Raw genomic sequence first — 21,509 nt, forward strand, 5'->3', positions numbered from 1 at the left:
GATTTTTATTTATAAAATTTGTAAAGGCCTCCTTAAAATTTTGGTGCCTACAAATGCCCCTTCAATGATGCATCGTCGAATGTGAGGTTAAGGATGAGGTATCCTTGATTATGTCGGTTGACACGTGAAGGCTTCGAGTTTTGAGGGATTTACCACATGTCTTTTGAACCTTGTAGTAGGACGTCTTTCACTAAAGGATGGGTGATCCTTGAGAACAATTTATCCCACATGAAGATGTATAGTCCTCATATACTTACCTTTTCTATAGTTGAGATGCATGAAATTAAATCCACGTATTTGGTATATGCATGTACCAGAAGGTAGTATTAATACTTCATCCAAAGCACTTAGAAATATTTGTTGGGCTGCTTGATTATGAACCCCTACCAGTTTCAACATTGAAAGATTTGTGCGAATATTTATTGTGAGGATCTTGCTGATGAAGACTTAACTAAAATTGATAATGATGTATGATAATCATTGATCATGGTATTTCTCATTTAAACTCCATCCCATACAAACTAATGGCCCATGTATTGGCTTTAGAGGCCCACGTATTCAGGTCCACTACCTTTTTCTTAGGTAACCAAAAATCAAAGCCCATTAATTCCTTAGAGGCCTAGAATCATTAAACCCAAAGTTGATTATGTGAGAAGCACAAGATCATATCTCTTTGTCATGATCTTCAACACTTGAACATAACTCAAATTGGGGACTCCAAAAAAAAAAAAAAAAAACCTTTATTGTGGTTCAAAGACATATAAAGCATCCAACAGCGGCTTACTGATCCATTCATATGGAAAAAAATTTAGTTCTCATTTTGATAAAAAGAAGAAAAGTTGATATTGGGGGTTAGACTAGATAATGAAACCAAGATCTTGAGAACAGATTTGGACTGAAGGATCGAAGGATTTGGTCAATCATCAAACATTTGTGTTTGAGTCAACTAGCTAGAATTTCGGAATGATCTCAAGGGCTTCTGTGAGTTGCATCTGAGTCACCTCAAATTTAATTGGGCCGAGTTAAATGGGTAGCAATGGACCCAATTTGTTGATTGTTGGCCCAAAAGGAGTGGGTCATGCATTCGGATACCACAAGGTGAGCTCAACAACTTTAGTAAGATTTGAATCTTCTTAAGTTAGTAAGCTTAGACTACCGCCTTCTTCTTCTATTTTTTGTTTTCTTTTACTGATTTATTTATTTATTTATTTAATTTTTTTTTTTTTTTTTTGACGATTTTGTGTAAAACCTTTGAAGTTTAACAATTAATAGTTGGGGTGCCTAAATAAGGTTGGAGTTTAAGAAGTAAAAAGTTGGGGTGCCGATATAAGTTTTAACAAAACTAAAACCCAAAATCTCTTTCATGGTAGCTCATTCTTGAAAGTTTGACGAATCTATGTGTTCTATTTTGCTCTTTGGCGAATAAAGGCGATTCTCGTCATCGCCTCTCTCTCAAACCTTATTTTCTCTACTTCTTCTTCACGTCTCTGCCCCACAACCGTGTCTAAGAAGGACCTCTTCTTCTACAAGCCGATCAAGCCGGTTAAGCGAATCTCTTTCAATCCATCTGCTGTTAATGGCTGGTTCTTGAAGGATTGTTGTTGCAACACATCGATTCTTGGACTATTACGTGCCCACAGGTACCCTCTTCTTCTTCTTTAAATTTTTTTTTTTTAAAAAAAGAAAAAAAAAAAATAGGGGCTGCGACTTCTACCCTCTCTCTGTTGGATCAATGCTGACAAAAGGCAATCACGCAATCCATTATCACGAAATTGCAAGGACTTCTCTGTGTTGAGAATATCTTTAAAAAAAAAAAAACAAACTCACCTTCTTCACTTTGAAGAAATCAGGAATCTAATCGTCCATCACGATTTGAAAACTCTATGATTTCTTCTTAATGCTCGTCTGGGCTGTGATTTGATTTCAAAAGAACCATTGTTGGGTTCGTTTGAATCTGATCTAAGAAGGGAGAAATTAAGAACGTTCGTCGATCATAAGTTGAGGACGAAGTTTCAATCTGTGATGAAGAAAAGATCGAAACTGGGTTCTTTTTTTTTTAAATTTGAAAACAGGGGCAATGATCTCCTATTTTTATTTTATTTTTTTTGTTGAATGGAAAGGCCCCTAGAGGAGATCATACCTTGCACTCAAACGGAACATGTGGAAGTAAGATCTTGAAACGAGACGCCTTCAAATCTTCAATATTCAGTTTTTTATTTTTTTTATTTTTTTGTAACAGGGCTCGAGATATTGCACTTGGCATCTACAAATATATACATATATCTTCCTTCTTCCTCTAGCTTTAGAAGTTCAACCTAGATGCAATCCGAACAAAATTAGCAACTGCACATTGGTTCTTGAAGTGATACATGCGTACAAGTAACCTCCTCCTTCTTCTTATTCTTCTTTTAAATTTTGTTTTCTTTTGCATAAACAGGGGATGCTCTACACCTATACACACAGCCAAACACGTGATATGTGCACACACGCGCAGACTCACTGATCCAATTTGCTTAGATGAAAACATGAACACTCTTTCTAAGTCTTTTCTTCAAATTTCAGAATTATTTTTTTTGAATTCTTACATTGTAGCAACACCATATGTAAAGGGCAATTTTTTTTTTATGTTCACTGTTAGTAAATTAGAATTTTTTTTTTTTTTTTTTTAATTCTCAGCCCCCCCTTTTTTACTTCCATACCCTCTACAAATAATAGATTCTTCGCATCGCATGCTAGTGCTTTGTATGGTGGGGGCACCTCCATTGGAATAGTTTTAGGTGTCAATGCATTGTTGAACCAACAGGGGCTGCCAATGTCTTTCCATGCAATTTTTGTCAACATCTTTATACCACCAAGAGTAGCCCCTTCTGTTTTGAGATTTGAATTTTATTCTATGTTGTTTCTGTTGCCACATGATCCAGTAACTTCCACTAAAGTATAACAAACCTTTTTTTTTATTTTATAAAAAAAGGTGTGTTGAACGATATGGAGGTCTTGAGCATATATAATACCCTTCTTGAATTGATTCCAACTTTGATAATTTTGTCATACTTTGTCTCTTTTTCTCATTGGGTCTTGCCCTTTTTTTTCAGAACTTGTGGATGAATTAATATTGAAACTTCTCTTTTTTATTGTTTTATTTTGTTTTTTATAGATCCAAACTATCAATAATATTGATACAAGGATCTGATCTTTTGAATCGATTGCAGCTCAATTAAAGTTTCAAACCACAGGAAGGTATGGACCTTAGTCATTCCTTCCCTATATTTTTTGAACTTTATCATCTTCGCATATCCCTTTTTTTCATGAATTGTAGCAAGAATTATAAATCGAAAACTTATAACCCTTGTTAGCCAATCTCTGGAATATCTATTTGTTAATCTGCTTAGTTTTAGACAATGTTGACTTGTTAAAAAATATTGTGTGATAAACGATGTACATGTAGAAGAACCATGCGATGAACTATTTGTCCAGCTAGTTGGTCAATCTCTAGCATAACTGTTCATCAGTAGTGCTTAGGAGGTGACAACGCCAACTAGTTGACAAACGTTAACTGGCCTGCAGAATCACGAGACACAAGATTTGTATACACAAAAGAACCATGCGACAAACTATTTGTCCAGCTAGTTGGCCAATCTCTAGCGCAGATGTTCATCAGTAGTGCTTAAGAGGTGATGACGTCAACTGCCTTACAGAATCACGGGACACAAGATTTGTATACGCAGAAGAACCATATGACGAACTATTTGTACAGCTAGTTGGCCAATCTCTAACGAAGCTGTTCATCAGTAGTGCTTAGGAGGTGATAACGTCAACTGGCTTGTAGAATCACGGGACACAAGATTTGTATAAATAGAAGAATCATGCGACGAATTATTTGTCTAGTCTCTAGCGCAGCTATTTATCAGTAGTGCTTAGGAGGTGATCACGCATATGCTAGGAAAACATAACTTTGAAACTTAGAAATAATCACGTTGGAACTAAAAGAAACCTTATGCTAGAATTCGTAAAAATCAGCAAAAATTTACAAAATGACGAAAATACTCTTCATAAATTTTGGACCTCCGAAAGACCTCGAAAGTACCTCCAATGCACTCAGAACATGATTTCGAATCTAACAGGACCCAAACTGATAAAAACGGAGAAATTTAGGAAAAATCATAAAAATGATCGAAATGCCCCTCGACCTCCAAATTCAACTTAGAGATCTCGATCCTTAGGAAAATGTGATAAAAATCGAAATCAAATTTAAAATATAATTTAATAAAAATCAAACTCAAATTCAAAATTAAACAATTAAAATCTAATTTAAAATTAAACAATTAAAATTTAAAATCTAATCCAAAATTAAACAATTAAAATCTAATTCAAAGCTAAATAATTAAAATTTAAAATCTAATTCAAAATTAAACAATTAAAATCTAATTCAAAGTTAAATAATTAAAATTTAAAATCTAATTCAAAATTAAACAATTAAAATCTCATCTAATTAAAAACCAAACGATTAAAATTAGAAATTAAATCCAAATCGAAATCAAAATAAAATCGACAAACAAATTAAAACTGAAATCAGACTCCCACCCACAAATTCAAATTGATTGACAAAAGAAAATATAAATCAAAATAAATGAAATGATCGACTAAAACTCAAACTAAAAATTAAAATTAAATTTAAACCAATAAAATTCAAAACAAAATTATTCTATCAATAAAAATCCAAAACAAAAATAATTAATTAAAACTTAGTTAGAATCAAAGACTAAACTTACCAATCACATTTCATCGAGGGAGGGCTATGGTAGTACGAATAGCGTGGAATCCCCACCATCATTCTCTAAGAGGGACTTAAAAGCAAAAAAGAAAGAGAGAAACACGTTAAAAAAGAAAGAAAAAATTAGAAAGTTCTTTTATAAATAGAGAAGGACGTCTTCTCTATTAGGGGTTGAACTTCTTCTTCTTCTTCCTTCATGTCTTCTTCTCTTCTTCTTCAACACATCTTTCTCTTAGAAGACCTCTCTCTCTTTGGTCTCTCTCTTGTCTCCTTCGTCTATTTTTCTTGGATGTTCTGATCTTGGGCTAGACACAACCCTCTCCACATTTTCTTCTCTTTGGGCTGGATTCTCTCCCACGCATGTCGTCTCTCTTTCTCGGCCTTGCACCTCTCCCCTTCTCTATCTTATATTTGACTTTTTACACATCTGCAATCTCTGTTGGACAGTAAAGAAAAGAATAACAGAGAAGGGTGGCTGAACGTGGTCCTTCTCTACTACACTAATCTTGCTGCCCAGCCCAAACCACTTCACCATTGCTGCAACTCAGCCTGCTGCAACACTCCATAGAGCCTGCAATTCATCTCCCTCACCTCTCTCTCACGTCCCACCTTGCTACAATACCCCATAGGACCTACAACTCATCTTCTTTACCTCTCTTTCATGTCCTCCCTCGCTGCAACACCTTAACATTGCTGCCCAACGCCCATTCATCTCTCTCTCTCTGCCTAAAAAAAAATGTCTTCTCCTTGCTGGTTAATGTACAGACGCCCAGCCTACTTCCCTATCATCCCAACCCATCTCCCTACACGTCTTTGCTCTTCTTTTTCACGTTCCTCACTTCTCTCACGTCTCTGCAACACCTACGTCTTTTCCATCGACCTCTCTGTCCACAGCACGCCCAGCCAACCCTTGTTTTCACTCGTTACCATGATATCCAATGCCCTCCACGACATCAATGCTCACAAGTTTTTGGGTTGTGCCTGAAGGGATCGACTTCTATCATCTTCCTATAGGTAAGTTTACCTTTATTTTTTATTTATTCTTGCATATCGAATAAGATCCGATAGTTTTTTCTGGTAGGGTTAGGAGAATGTTTTTTCGCTTATGTATCTCTCTCACTTACTTTTATTTATTTATTTTTTATGTGTTAATATAATTAGGGATTTTTATGTATCTTTCTCGTTTATATTTTCTTATTCTCATATGTGATTAATGCACATCATGTCTTGACAAATATACATGCTCGTTCGGTTAATTTAAGATTTTGATGAATGTGGATTTTCTTTTGTGTTATCTATAAATTTCCAACTTGGTGATTTATTATGAATTACATGATTTTCTATTTTGGGAAAACACATATTTGTAAATTTCTATTTTAGAAATTTCACGTTCTGACAATTTCCTAATTTAAAAGATTTGGTATTTTTCCTTTCAAAAGTTCATGTTCATAGATTTGGAAATTTCTAATTCGAAAATTTGATCTTTTTTGGAAACTTCTATTTTGGGAGGATTCAGTTTGTAAACTTCTAATTTAAGGGCTCACCATATAGTTTCGGAATTCTAATTTAGAAAATTTCATATTTTTAATTTGGAAATATCATAAGTCCCAATTTAGTAGGTTTCTATTCGTAATCTTCCTATTTAGAATATTTTCATGAGTTTCTATTTTGGACAATGTGGAAAATATGAGCACGTGGATTTTTCTTAATTGATTTTAGATCATAGAGCTAAATTAAGGCTTTTTCAGACTCTTCTATTTTTTCGAAATTCAAAGAGAAATCATGAAATAATTGAATAATCTTGGCCGTCGGATTTATTTGGCAAACCCAACATAATTCGATAATGATGATTGGACTGTAACCTTGACCGTAGTCTTTGTATGTTGACCGTAGGATGATTTTGGATTATAGTAGAGACCGATCATCTTGATGGGGCGGGTTCGGTGCCTAACACCTTCCGAGACCCGTAACCTGACCCCTTACCCATCTCTCTGATCCGTGGATCGACCCATATCCATTTGGAGATAATTTTGGTTCCTAGACCTAAACTAGGTGGCGACTCCCATCTTTCAAAATTCCCCATTTACAAATCGGACTCCCATCCACTATTTAGTGAAGAAGGGTCGAGGCGATTTCAGCGATGCTTGAGTGAAAACACTCTTAAATCTCCTCTTTTCTAGAATAGACGTAGTCTATCCTCCTAGTACCATAGTATATCGGAGCAGGATCTCGTTTAGGCACTGGTTTTGACCAAGAAGTGCAATTGATGTATTTGGATCGTCTTTGATATGCCTATGGGTACGAGTCAAGAGTTGTAGCTTTCGTAAATAATTTGGCATCCCACAAGGGGACCGACCACGTACTAGTACTACGTTGGCAAACGAGACATGTGACTGTGCGACTTACAATAGGTCAAAGGCTCAGGTCGCTCCAGCCTGGGTGCATCGATATACCTTTCAAAGTCACCTGATTAGACGGTACAGATGCCCCAGTCTGATATACCCTAAGGTACGTGACTGGAGTTGTGGTTTTCATGAATGACGTCGTATCTCCGAAGAGACCGGGCCACGCACTAGTGCCACGTTGGCTATATTGGGATATGCAAGCGTGCAAAACAGTAAACGTGCTTTTAGTGTGTGTAATATAGGGTGGGGTGTGCCCGGGGCTTTTTTCAAACAAAATGGGCCCATGGGCCTGATCATAGAAAACTAATATCAATCCAATCACATCATTAAGATCAAAATAAGCATATCAATCATACATCTTAATCCGGATCATGGCAATGTTAGATAAGCAATCAATAATTGGATTCGATCGTCGAAGCAAGCATACAATTCCAAAAATATTCCTTTATATGGTCCAATCAAGGTCGTTTTGGGGTGACCCCAAACGAATCGGGATTTCAACGAATATTAAATTGAGGATAGAACATTGAATTAATGATGCTTGTGGAAATGAAGATTTATTTTATTATTTTTATATTTATTTTTTTAGAAAAAACAAACTAAAAAACCAAAAATAATAAACTAAAAAAAAACCACTAGTGAGTCGTTATGACCATATCATCTTTTACTAATGTTTCCCCAATTTTTATGTAAATCACGAAGTAATTGCTATCATTGAGGTAGCATTAAAAAAATTGGTACGCCAAAAAGAACTCTTTGGTCACATAGAGGGTTGCCAATAGTATTTTACAACAACACCCATTTTTTTTTACTCACAATACACCAATTCCTTTGAACATAAATAATCATTTAAATGCCAATTGGTGTGTTATAAAATTAATGGTGTGTTCATAAATAAAAAATAAAAAAGACCGAGATGAATTGAATAATCACAATTTTCATAGTTAAATTAAGCGAAAATTACACAAGAATACACTTATTTAACCATGATTTCTCGTTTAAACCATTGGTTTTGATCCCCAAAAATTTTATTAATTTTCCGAAAGAGTCAACCCCAAAACCTCCCTGTTTGAGTGATCCCTAAATTGAACCAACACCCAATGGGTTACGATTTTGATATTCGAGGTCAACGACACAAACAAGTCCAATCAAAGGAGTTTTTTTTTTTTTTTTTTATGGATGGAGAGGAAAACTCACACTTTTAGCGAAATCTGAAGTTTGCACGCCAATATCTAGCAAAATCTGTTTTCAATAATCTACCAGACTTGAATTTGAGCAAAACCAACAAGATAAAATAATCATTACTATTGTGCAACAAAGATGAAGCAACATCACAGTACAGTGCAACGGCCCCACTTTGTGAATTTTCAATTCTCCTTCAGAACCGTAAACAATCTCAAAAGTTTTCAGTTCAGTGAGTTGGAATTGCACCTTTATCAGATGGATCAGGGACGGCATCTTCGAGCTTCAAAACCAATAATTGATGCAATATAGATTCTACAAAACCCCATAAACATCAACGATCGTTACGGGAAAAAAAAAACTCCAACAAGTTCAGATCGGGGAAGAAAAACTCGAGAAAAGAACCTCAAATCAAAGCACTGATCACAGACTTCAAATATATAAAAAAAACCAGAATTTCCATGACTCGATTGAACAAACCAAAACAAACGTAGTAAATAAAACAAAAACAGAGGCTAAAGAGATTGCCATGAAAAACGAGGTTCAAGCTTCTCTAAGGTAGGAATGGAAACTGATTTGAAACATCTTTACTTTTGATCTTAGGTTCGAATCTTTGAATCTTTAACAATCCGAGCCGGTGAATCCTGAAATTCCATTCGAGAGAAGGAAGAAAGGTCGATTTTCCCTTGATTAAATCGTTTGAACTCAAGTCAGTTTCAAGAGGCTGTAAACTCTAAATCACAAGAGATCAGTGATTTAATATAGAGTTCTAAATCAACCGGACTAACTTCAACCAATCGGATTGAGAGACTAGATCAGTCTCTGCTGAAAAAAACGATGAAAACATGGGTGGAACCTTTTAAGAAGATGGTGTGGAAAAAAAAGGATTATGTTACGCATGACACACCACTCATATTAGCATGTTGTTGCTATTAACATAACCTTGAAATTTTTTTTATTTCATTAATTTTCTTCTTGCTGTCAATGGACAGCACGCTAAAATTTAAAAATAAAAAAAATACAAAAGTGTTGTCGAAGGATACATCGCACACCCTTAAAAAAATTTTATTTTTATTATTTTTTTTAAAAGAAAAAACTTAAAGCTAGAACCCAAAAAAAAAAACTTCATGGTTCATTAATCATCACTCCATCCTCAATTAAATCTCTTGATCTCTTTAACTATTTAGGGTCATTCTAAATAACCCTTGATTGAACCATAAGAAAATTACATGCCAAATAAGAATATTCAAAATTGAATCAATAGAGGATAATATAAAAAGAATAAGATATCCCAAATAATAAAAATGGGCTATCAACCATTCTCATATCCTTAACCTCCCAATATCATGCCTTATTTGGGGTTATCCCAAATGTCCCTTAAATAAGTCGTAGCAAATAATATCCAAACAACGTTGAGAGAATGCAATAGTCCTAAAACAAAATAAAAAATAAAATAGAAAAAAATTAGGTCTAAATGGTAATATTTCCAAACTTGCGATTTTTCAAGTCTGATCCTCAAAATTCCCTAGTGTAGTCGCCACTGAAAGCGCCATTGATCTGTGGGGTGCGCGAATCCGCTTTTGACCTTTGAGATTTTGGAGTCGTCACCTAGTTATTGCGGTCTAGGAACCGAATATCAACTCGAAACGGATATGCGGTCTAGGAACCGAATATCAACTTGAAACGGATAAAAGAAATAACTAATCTACTACAAAACATACTGAGTTCGAGGATCACATTACGAGGTTGGAAGGTGTTAGGCACCAACCCCGCCTGGCAAATGCTGATCTCTACTAATTTTCAAATAAAACTACATTGCTAAAAAGACCTAACCGTTAAAACAAGATAAGAAATATATACATTTCCAAAGACAACGGTCTTGTACCCTTAGATCTGGTAAAATAGTTTTTCGTACAACACTCCTCGTTTCGTTCAGTCACTGGATCTGCTTCAGATATCCAAGACAAGGTACTTTTTCTTAGATATGAATTTTCTGACTTTTTTTCTAGATTTCTAGGTGTTTTTGAAGAGCTTCTAGGTGTTTTTTGAGCTAAAGTTGGGGTATGGATGTCAGGTAAGGAGTTGGGGCTTCAAAATTAGGGTTTATGGGAGGTTAGGGAAGCTTTTTGATCTACTTTTTTTAGGGTTTATTTTTTTCATACGAAAATAGGTTGTAGGGACCCCTATTTATAGATTTTTTTGAGTGCTTGTTTTGATAGAGTTAGTGTTTAATTAGAATTATTTTAGGTAGAGTCAGTGTTTAATTAGACTTCTTTTAGGTAGAGTTATATTTTAATTAGAATTGTTTTAAATAGAGTTATAGTTTAATTTGAATTGTTTTAAATAGAGTTACTATTTAATTAGAATTCTATTAGGGTTTTGACTTTTAGTCTCACTTGATTGACTTTAAAATTTTGACATTAGTCTTACTTGATTGACTTTAAGATTTTGACTTTAATCTTACTTGATTGACTTTAATTTTGACTTTAGTCTTACTTGATTGACTTTAAGATTCTGACTTTAGTCTACTTGATTGACTTTAATTTTGACTTTAGTCTTATTTGATTGACTTTGACTTTAGTCTTACTTGATTGACTTTAAGATTTTGACTTTAGTCTTACTTTATTAACTTCAATTTTTACTTTAGTCTTACTTGATTGACTTTAAGATTTTGACTTTTAGTCTACTTGATTGACTTTAATTTTGACTTTAGTCTTATTTGATTGACTTTGACTTTAGTCTTACTTGATTGACTTTAAGATTTTGATTTTAGTCTTACTTTATTGACTTTAATTTTTTACTTTAGTCTTAATTTACATTAATTAATATTTTAATTATTAATTTCAGAATTTTTAATTATTAAAATTGTAAAATTACCGTTTTACCCTCGGAGAGGACTTTTTGCGTTTTAAGTCATTTTTTAATGTTTCAGGATGTTTTGGAATCGATTTTTCTTAAGGAATTCAATAGGAATATTGGTTTGTGTCATTTATGAAATTTTTTGTGTGAAATGGTCGTGAACTTTATGAGGGACATTTTCGTAATTTTGTCAAATTTTGTGAAAATTGGCCAAATGGTATATTTGATTTCAATTTGTCGTTTTATGTATTTAAAAGAGTTTTACTAAGCGTAATGTAGGCTTTAAGGATGTTTTGAAGTTAGGGGTATTTCGATAATTTGAGCATTTCATAGTGACTTTTATCTTAAAGCTTCTTTTTATTGGCAAGATGATGATTTCTACACTTTTGGGGTTATATTTTCCTAGCGTAATGTGATTTCTATAGTTTTATCAGTTCGAGATACCTCATCTGAATTTCTAAAATATATCTAGTAACAAATAAAGTATTGGAATAAACATCCATCATTGGGAACCGTTGCAATCGGGTTGATGAGTTGATTAATTTGGCGAATGCAAAAATGGGATGTCTACAATATTGAGCTTTATATGAGTTTTGTTATCCCGAGACTAACATTTTTATGACGGGTCGTGGGAAAGTTGGCATTTCTTTATGGGAAATGCGGAAGATTTTTGGATTTTCTATTACGGGTGAGTATTATAAAGAGGCGGTGCTTAGTTTTGATGAACTCATGGGTTGCAACGGTGTTTCAAGGCTTCCTTTCTTTTGCTAGTATCTATTCAAAGCATATGCTTTACTGATTTTTGAAAAGGGAAGTGATTGTGTTAGCCGTAGTGAATGGCTTGATTTCTGGTACACCAAAGTTGAACAGATTTCTAATCCTCGTTTGAGTGTAGAGTATAAAGAGAAGGTAAAATCATTTTACTTTGATCATCATGGTCGTCAGCATCCTAGAATAAAATTATGAAGACCCTTTTCTTCTCGGGTTACTTTGGCTAATGGGGGTTGTAACGAGGAAAAAAATTCATTTATTAGACTCGATTTTCCTATAAATCAAAATGTTGAAGATGAAGCCATGATAGCTGCATATTTCTCATTATGATTATGTCGTTTTGTTCTCCCTTACGAGGATGGTGATGTTATTCGTCTAGGCACTTTCAAGGTAGCAGCATTGATGGCCCTAGTGTCACGGCCCTATTCTTTCGAAGTGAGGTCGTGCGGCGCAAGGGGGTCAAATCCACTTGCAAGCCTGTAAAATGATCGTATACCACACACACGTAGCTAGCAAAAAAGTAAACGAGGCAACACGAGGCAAAGTCCGGAGGCAACTTTGTTGATATAATATTGAATTACACGGCGTAACGCGTTACAAAAGCAATAGATGCATTACAAGCAATAGATGATCCTATGACACGCGGGACTTCCACGGAGCTGGGCTTCAAGGGCTTCAACAACGTGGGTGTAGGCCGGGGATTGGGATAGCACTGACACCCTTCCTACAAGGTAGATACTTTTCCCTTCCCAGGTTTCCAGAAGGAAACATCAAAAGTGGAGGTCGGTCATACTCCTTTATTATGAAAATGTCACTAAGCTAACAAGTATGCCCTGGCACAGGGTTGACATGTACCCTAAGCTAACAGATATGCCCTGGTACGGGGACTGACATGGCTTCATAACGAGCCTTACATAGTATTAGATGGGTGCTCCCAGGTGACTTCGGGGCGAGCTACACCTAAACTCTAGGTGTCAGAGTACATGGCCGTTACAGTCTCCCCTACCTATTCTGTAGACATCCTAGTGACATTGTCTCTGACAAACTCTTCAATCTTCTGCTTGAATGGTTGTAGGTCTCTACTCTCTCCCAGGTGGCTTCGCATTCTGGCAAGTTCTTCCATGTGACAAAGTACTCCATGTGCTGCTGCTTGCTTGAACTGCTGCTGACTTGACGCTCGGCGAGAACTTGGTCGACAACACGTTCCGGCTGGATTGTTAAACGAGAGGGTGAACGTGTTGGAATGCTGCGTGCTGGATCTGCTGGATCTGCATGGAATGGCTTGAGACAGCTGGCATGGAAGACAGGGTGGATGTTGCGTAACCAGTGCGGTAACTTCAGCTTGTAGGAGACCTTGTCGACTCGAGAGAAGAAGAGCATTAGACCTTCATAACGCTGTAGTAGTCCCCTGTGTGCTCTCTGTACTCAGTTGAACCTTCTCAACTGATCTATCTTGAGTAGAACTAAGTCACCAACTTTGAAATTGGTCGATGATGTCCATCAGCCCATTTCTTCATCCTCTTCGACATTTTTTCAAGGTAAGATTTGGCAATTTCATTGTTGTCCTGCCAAAACTTATCAAACTTGTACGCCCTTGGACACTGTCCCTGATATCCTGAAACAATAGTATGAGGAGTTAAAGGTTGTTGGCTAGTAAAAAGTTCAAAAGGACTCTTGTTGGAAGAAGAGCTCTTCTGAAGGTTGAAATCGAACTGTGCGACATCAAGTAGATTCGCTCAATCCTTTTGGTTGGCAGTGACAAAATGCCTGAGATATTCCTCCAACATGGCATTAAATCTTTCAGTCTGCCCATCTGTTTGAGGATGTCCGCTGGTCGAAAAGTCAAGCTGAAACCCAAGTAATCTGAACAGTTCGGTCCAAAACTTCCTTGTAAATCTTGAATCTCTGTCGCTAACAATGTTCTTGGGCACACCCCAATACTTGATGACATGCTTGAGGAACAAGTGCGTTGTTTCTTCTGCTGAGCAATATGTCGAGGTCAATATAAATGTAGCATATTTGGAGAAACGGTCCACAACCACAAGGATGGACCCATATTCTGCAACCTTTGGCAAACCTGAAACAAAGTTCATAGAAACACTTTCCCAAGGCCTTTGGGGGACTGGAAGCGGTTCCAATAGCCCAATTGGTTTGTCGCGCTCGATGTTGTCTTGCTAGCAAATGAGGCAGGTCCTCACATAATCTAACACATCATCGCGGATGTTCGGCCAGTAGTATCCTCGCTCCAAGAGAGCTAATGTACGGCGCCAACTAGGATGGCCAGCCTATGGAGTGTGGTGACACTCCTTCATCAGTTCTCGTCTTAGCCCGTCCGCACGTGGAACAAACATGCTGCTCTTGGTGGTATATAACAACCTATCCCGAAGCCAGAAACGGCATGCTTTCCCTTTCTGCACCATATCCAATATGGCCTTCGCCTGGGGATCACTGTTCAAACCATCATGAATTCTCTGCTGTAAAGTGCTGGTAACCTGAGAAACTTGTCGCTGAAGTACTGCTAGCTCTGCTTTGCAACTCAAGGCATCGGCCATGCTGTTGTTCTTTCCTGGCTTGTAATCCAAGGCCAAGTCAAACTCTGCGAGGAATTCTTGCCAACGAGCCTGTTTCGGTGTCAACTTCTTCTGAGTCAGGAAATGGCTCATTGCCACATTATCGGTCTTCACATGAACTTGTGATCCCAATAAATAATGTCTCCAAACTCTCAAACAGTGGAAGACGGCTAACAACTCTTTCTTCTATGCGGTATAGCGTCTCTCAGCATCATTGAGCTTCTGACTTTCATAAGCAAGCGGATGCCCATCCTGTAACAACACTCCTCCAATAGCAAAGTCAGATGCATCTGTCTGAACTTCAAACGGCTTGGTGATGTCGGGTAGAGCTAAGACTGGGTCTTGCATAACAGCAAGCTTGAGGTCTTCAAATGCCTCATGACACTTGTCCGACCAGGACCAAGTGTGATATTTCTTCAACAGGTCTGTGAGAGATGCGGCCCTTTTGGAATAACCTTGGACGAAACGTCAATAATAGTTCACAAGACCGAGGAATAACCTGAGTTCTGTGACAGTAGAAGGGGTTTTCCATTCATCAATAGCTCGCACTTTCTCCATGTCCATCTGGATCTTTCCATTACCCACAACGTGGCCAAGAAACATAATCTGCTCTTAAGCGAATGAATACTTCTCTAGCTTGACATACAATTGATTGTCGCCAAACACTTGGAATCCCTTGCGTAAATGTTGAACGTGTTCTTCTAAGGTAGAACTGTATACTATGATATCATCAAGATATACCACAACAAACTTGTCGAGGTACGGTCTGAAGAGGTCATTCATCAAGGTGCAAAATGTCGCAGCTGAGTTCGTAAGGCCGAAGGGCATGACTAAGAACTCATAAGCACCATACCTGGTAGATAAGGTAGTTTTTGGCTCAATTGGTTTATGGTAAATCTTGTCATCTCCCAGTTGAGTTGGAACATAGATCATATTGGGCTGTTAAGTTCTTGAATTTCAATTTACAAGCTGTAGGGGAGAAGAGACTGTTACAACTAAATGAGATGGAAGAGTTCCGGAACGATGCTTATGAGAATGCTAGGATCTATAAGGAAAAGACGAAGAGATGGCATGATAGGCACATTCACAAACGGGAATTCAAAGAAGGACAACAAGTTCTCCTCTTCAGTTCAAGACTTAAACTTTTTTCGGGAAAATTAAGATCACGGTGGTCCGGTCCTTTCACTGTCAACAAGGTCTTACCATCGGGGGCAATAGAAGTCAAGCATCCATCGAAAGGGATTTTTACAGTAAACGGGCAGCGATTGAAGCACTACTTCGGAGGAACTTTAATACCGAGCGGGTGTCCATTTTGCTTTCAATTCCAAAGTGAAGATTCAAGAAAGTCTAGCTAAAGACTTAAATTTTAGCAGTTCTCGGGAGGCAACCCGATTTATTTCCAAAACTAAAATTTCAAGGATTTAACATTTCATTAGTTTATTTTATTTTAGTTTTAGTTGTTATTTTATTTTATTAGGTAGTTTAGGATTTATTTTACGTTATTTATTTTGATTTTAATTATGTTGGTTTTATTTTTCAGGTGAATAAACGATTTCAGTGCTGCCCAGTCAATTCCGCCGCAGCGGTGGGTACATGTGCGCCGCGGCGGTTTCTCAAAATCAGAAAAGACGCCAAGCTCAAATTGAAGGAATTAGGGCACTAGTCGCGACAGAAATGACTTACCTGCCGCGGCGCGAGTCGCGAAGTCAAAATTTTAAGGGATTAAACCCGTCATTTGGTTCAAATCTCTCACATTCTCTCCGCCTCTTTCTCTTCTTTTATCAAAAATCTCTCATTTTCCTTCACCTCTTCATCTTCCTCAACCTTCTACCTCCCCTAACTCTATTTAAATCCACAAAATTTCTTTTATTTGTTCAAATCACTCTCACTATTCTTGTTTCTTCTTAGAAAAATGAAAGATTGCTACTAAGTTTGGGGGAAGGAAGGTGATTGCATAAAAGTTTGGATTCGATATTTGAAGAAGAGGTTTGAGGTTTGCAAAAGTGGATACTGCTTGAAAAGAAAGGAGAAAATGTCATTGTACCGGAGATAAATCGAGAAGGGAGTTATTCTATCATCTAATTTCCTTACTTTAGTTTGTTTGCTTTTGTTCATTGAGGGCAATGAAGATACTTAAGTTTGGGGGGGAGAAAATAATTTGATTCTTTTATTCTTTGAGTTGTTAGCTGCATTAAAGTCATACTATCATTCTTTTCATTCTTCTATTTTTCAATTTTTTTTTATTTTTTTCTATTCTTTTATTTGTTTTCTGCATTGAAATTTTTAACTTTTGAGCATTTCTTTTGTTTTCGAGTCAATTCATAAAATCAATGATGATAACTTGATTACTGTGATATGTGGCTGTTGAGTTGGAATTCGATATTACTTAGCCTTTGAGGATAGCTTAGACATTTGTTTTGTTTGAATTGGATATTCAATGTTGGTCTAGTATGGTAATTTTGAATAATGATCCTATTTTGCTACTTAGAGACATTTTATTTAGACATTTGTGAATGAAAAACAGGAAGTTCTCGAGCTCTTTCGCATTGCGGGCACTACTGAAGGCGCGTGGCTCGGGGACTCGCAAGCGCGAAGGAGAAGCATCACTACCGGTAGGCCGCTCGTTACCAATGGCTCTTACCAGGAGGCCTACCTTAGTAGTGAGCTCCGTAATCTATTCCTGTAACGTGGCTATGGATCCTGGGGTATCTTCCTCGAGGTCAGTCATTCTGGCTCTGAATGTCTTGGTTCTTTCCTCCAGCGTGTTCTGGCGGCCATCTAATTGCGCAATACCATCAACAATATCGGATAACATACCTATCTTTTCCTCCAATACCTCAATACATTCCTTGTTTGTACGTGATGCTGGTGTGTTTGGAACGGGTTGGTCCGCGGTACTAGTAGTTCCTCTTGCTATCGTTCGCGTGAACTAAATAGAATCTCAGGGGAATAGCTAGGGGGAATACCAACTGGGCTCAAACAACTGTAGCTCTGATACCAACTGTCACGGCCCCTATTCTTTCGAAGCGTGGTCGTGCGGCGCAAGGGGGTCAAATCCACTTGCAAGCCTGTAAAATGATCGTACACACACACACGTAGCTAGCAAACAAGTAAACGAGGCAACACGAGGCAAAGCCCGGAGGTAACTTTGTTGATATAATATTGAATTACACGGCGTAACGGGTTACAAAAGCAATAGATGCGTTACAAGCAATAGATGATCCTATGACACGCGGGACTTCCACGGAGCTGGGCTTCAAGGGCTTCAACAACGTGGGTGTAGGCCGGGGATTGGGATAGCACTGACACCCTTCCTACAAGGTAGATACTTTTCCCTTCCCAGGTTTCCAGAAGGAAACATCAAAAGTGGAGGTCGGTCATACTCCTTTATTATGAAAATGTCACTAAGCTAACAAGTATGCCCTGGCACAGGGTTGACATGTACCCTAAGCTAACAGATATGCCCTGGTACGGGGACTGACATGGCTTCATAACGAGCCTTACATAGTATTAGATGGGTGCTCCCAGGTGACTCCGGGGCGAGCTACACCTAAACTCTAGGTGTCAGAGTACATGGCCGTTACACCTAGGTACTACATTCAATTTGGTACCTCCACTTTTGTGTTGTGGTGTAACTCAAACCTATTGGGGTATTAAAACATAGATAGTTGTAGGTGCTTCCAAAAGTTATTGTCCCCTTCATTACTTGTTTGGGTAGGTTGGACTTCATTTTCCTTGGGAAGTGTTTAGTGATCTTGATGCTGACTTTGGACCTCCGTATTTGGTTCGTACAGTTGGTGTTTCGAACTTGTACTTTTATTGGGAAGATAGTGCTAAGGATGCGAGGGATTTAATCATCACCATGAGTTCTAGTGATTTTAAATGGCATCCTGAGGAAGTTTGGCTGCGAAAAGGTCATAGAAGGATACGGACTGAAAATGGTGATGACCCTTTTGAGATTCAAGCTTTCATAATAAGTTGTCGTCCTGGATTTGTCGTGTTTCGATGTGGTAATGTTTGCAGGGTGGAAATGTATAGTCCTCACAGGTTTGCTCGTTAACAAGCCTTTCGTCAACGTATCCCTAGAACTCCGATTCATTTTACAAGATCTTTGGACGTGATAGAGTTATAAAGTTTGTGGTTATCTCTGACCCAGACCAAGAGTAGTTAGCTTTTTTATTCTTCCAAAAGTGCAAGACATGAGTCAGTAATTTGAGTTATAAAGATTGGTGGGTTCAAGACGTAATGCCTCACTTGGATGCCCTTGATTTCCGCCATCTTAAGGATAGCGTCTCTGTTCCACACTTTAATTTTGATGAAAAAAAGGAGTTGAAGATCATGAGGCTCGTCGTACTTTGCTTGTCAAGCAAAAATCTTCTCGAAAAAGAAAAATAGAACACACGCGAATTGATGAAACGTAGAATGTCATTGCGGAGCCTAGATTGAAATTGCGTTTCAAAAAAATACTGCTGACTCCAACGACTACTCAAATGGAACATGCCAACATTCTTGGGGTAGATGTAGAACAAGCTGTTCATAGATCAAGTCCCGTGGATTCTTTGTAGCATGTTTCAGACTGAGACTAAAGATACGAGTGTGACTCTGGATAGGCCAGAAGCTGAAGCTGAAAATGATGTGTTTACGAGGAGAAGTAATTTTACACACTTTTTCTTTTTTGAAAATTTCATGTTTCTTATGTATATACATAATTCTTTATGATTTAAGCATTCTTACTCCATTGCAGATTTGTTCACCTCAGAGGATTTTATAGTCCTCCCTGCCTTCTTGGGTATGGGAGATGTTTGGAATGTCAGTTATCTTAGTAGGGGGATTTCAAAATTAGTTGGTTCTGAAGACCCCTGAACTTCAACTACACATACAACTCCTATCGTATTGGCGTTACCTACTTCTAATAAGTTGGTTGATTCATCTGTGATTACTCCGAAGTCGCATGGAATGCTTACTGTTTCTACCCAAACTCGACAAGCTTCCTTGCCTGATAGTAACATCGACTTATGTGTTTAACAAGCATTATATAGAGCTCGTGATGAATTTCTTCGATCTAGAGTCAAGTTGATGCTCAATATTGGTTTTTCCAACCTAAGAGAATGACAATCTCTTTATATGCCTATCATCATCTCTTCTCTCAATGATGCTTTCAGAACTGATCCTATGCATTTTGTAAATTTCTTCGAATCACTTATAGCTGGAGTGGAGGCGTATCTTTCAAGACGAGAGAAGGTTTTATCATCTTTGTCAGCAGATGATATGGATCTTCAGTTATCCATCTTAGATCAGGAAGCTCAACTAAAACATCAATCAGTGGATAGTTTACGTACACAACTGATTGAAGTTAAAGATAAAGGAGTTGAACTGACTAAACGAGAAGCTAAGTTAGAAATCGAGTGGACTTAGATTAAAGAAATGCTACCACAAGTCGCTGCTTTTAAAGAATCTCTTAGTACTCAAGTTCAAGAAGAGGAGGAGGCTCTACATACTGTTGAAGCGGCCCAAAAGATAGTTTTCCTTTACCACACATAGATGTTCTGGTAAATAGTACGGCAGGACATGCTTTGCTATCCTTCATGGATGGTTTTTCAGGGTACAATCAGATAAAAATGGATCATCGGCATGTGCAAAAAACGTCCTTCATCACACAGTGGGGAACCTTTTGTTAAAGGTTATGCCCTTTGGTCTGAAAAATACTAGAGCTACTTATCAAATAGCAGTCACGACTTTACTGCATGACATGATACACAAGGAAGTTGAAGTCTATGTAGATGATATGATAGTCAAATCTAAGGAACGATTGGGACATGTTGCTGCATTAGAAAAGTTTCTTACAAGGATTCAAAAGTACCAACTCCGACTCAACCCGCAGAAATGCGTATTTGGAGTAACTTCTGGAAAATTGTTGGTATTTGTGATCAGTTAAAGGGGGATCGAAGTGGACCCTATGAATATTAAAACTATCCAAGAGATGCCACTGCCTGAAACTGAAAAGCAGATCCGAGGTTTTTTGGGCAGAATCCAATATGTCACTAGATTTATTGCTCAACTCACCAACATCTGCGAACCTATTTTCAAGCTTCTCAAGAAGAATGAACCAACAGTTTGGAATGAGCAATGTCAAAAGGCTTTCGACCAAGTCAAGGAGTATCTCTTGAACCCACCTATTTTGGTTCCACCTACACTAGGTGAACCACTTCTTCTTTATTTTTCAATCACAAAAGAAGCTATGGGATGCATACTTGCACAGTATGACAAAGATACTCGCAAAGAAAGGGCTATCTACTACATTAGCAAAATGTTAAAGTATTCGGCTCTCGAAAAAACTTGCTTAGCACTAGTATGGGCTACTCAGAGACTCTGGCACTATATGTTATCTCATTCAATTATCTTGTTATCTCAAATGGATCCTCTCAAGTATCTTTTTGATAAACCAGCACTGACAGGGAGAACCGCACGATGGTTACTGTTGTTATCAGAGTCTGACATCACGCATGTTAGATAGAAATCTATCAAGGGGAGAGCTGTGGCAGAATACTTGGCAGATCACCCAGTAGTAAAAGGAATAAGGCTTGTTGATCAGTTCCCAGATGAGAATATCTTGCACGTTGAAGAAGAACCGCAGAACCAAACATGGCAGCTACTTTGATAGAGCCGCCAATCAGAACAGGTATGGAATAGGGGTAGTTCTTTTTTCTCTGTAAGGATGCCACATTTCGATCGCCATTAAGTTAGCTTTTTCTAATACCAATAACACAGCAAAATATGAAGCATGTATCGCTGAGCTCGAAGCTGCTTTGAACCTAGGCATTATAGAAATTGAAGTTTTCGGTGATTCAATTTTGGTCATACATCAATCATTGGAAGAATGGAAGACTAGGGATGAAAAGTTGAAACCTTATTATGAGTATTTATTAAACTTAGTGAGTAAGTTTAAAGCTA

This window comes from Akebia trifoliata, chromosome 12 (assembly GCF_017979445.1).
Source record: "Akebia trifoliata isolate Shusen 1 chromosome 12, ASM1797944v1, whole genome shotgun sequence".
NCBI lineage: Eukaryota > Viridiplantae > Streptophyta > Magnoliopsida > Ranunculales > Lardizabalaceae > Akebia > Akebia trifoliata.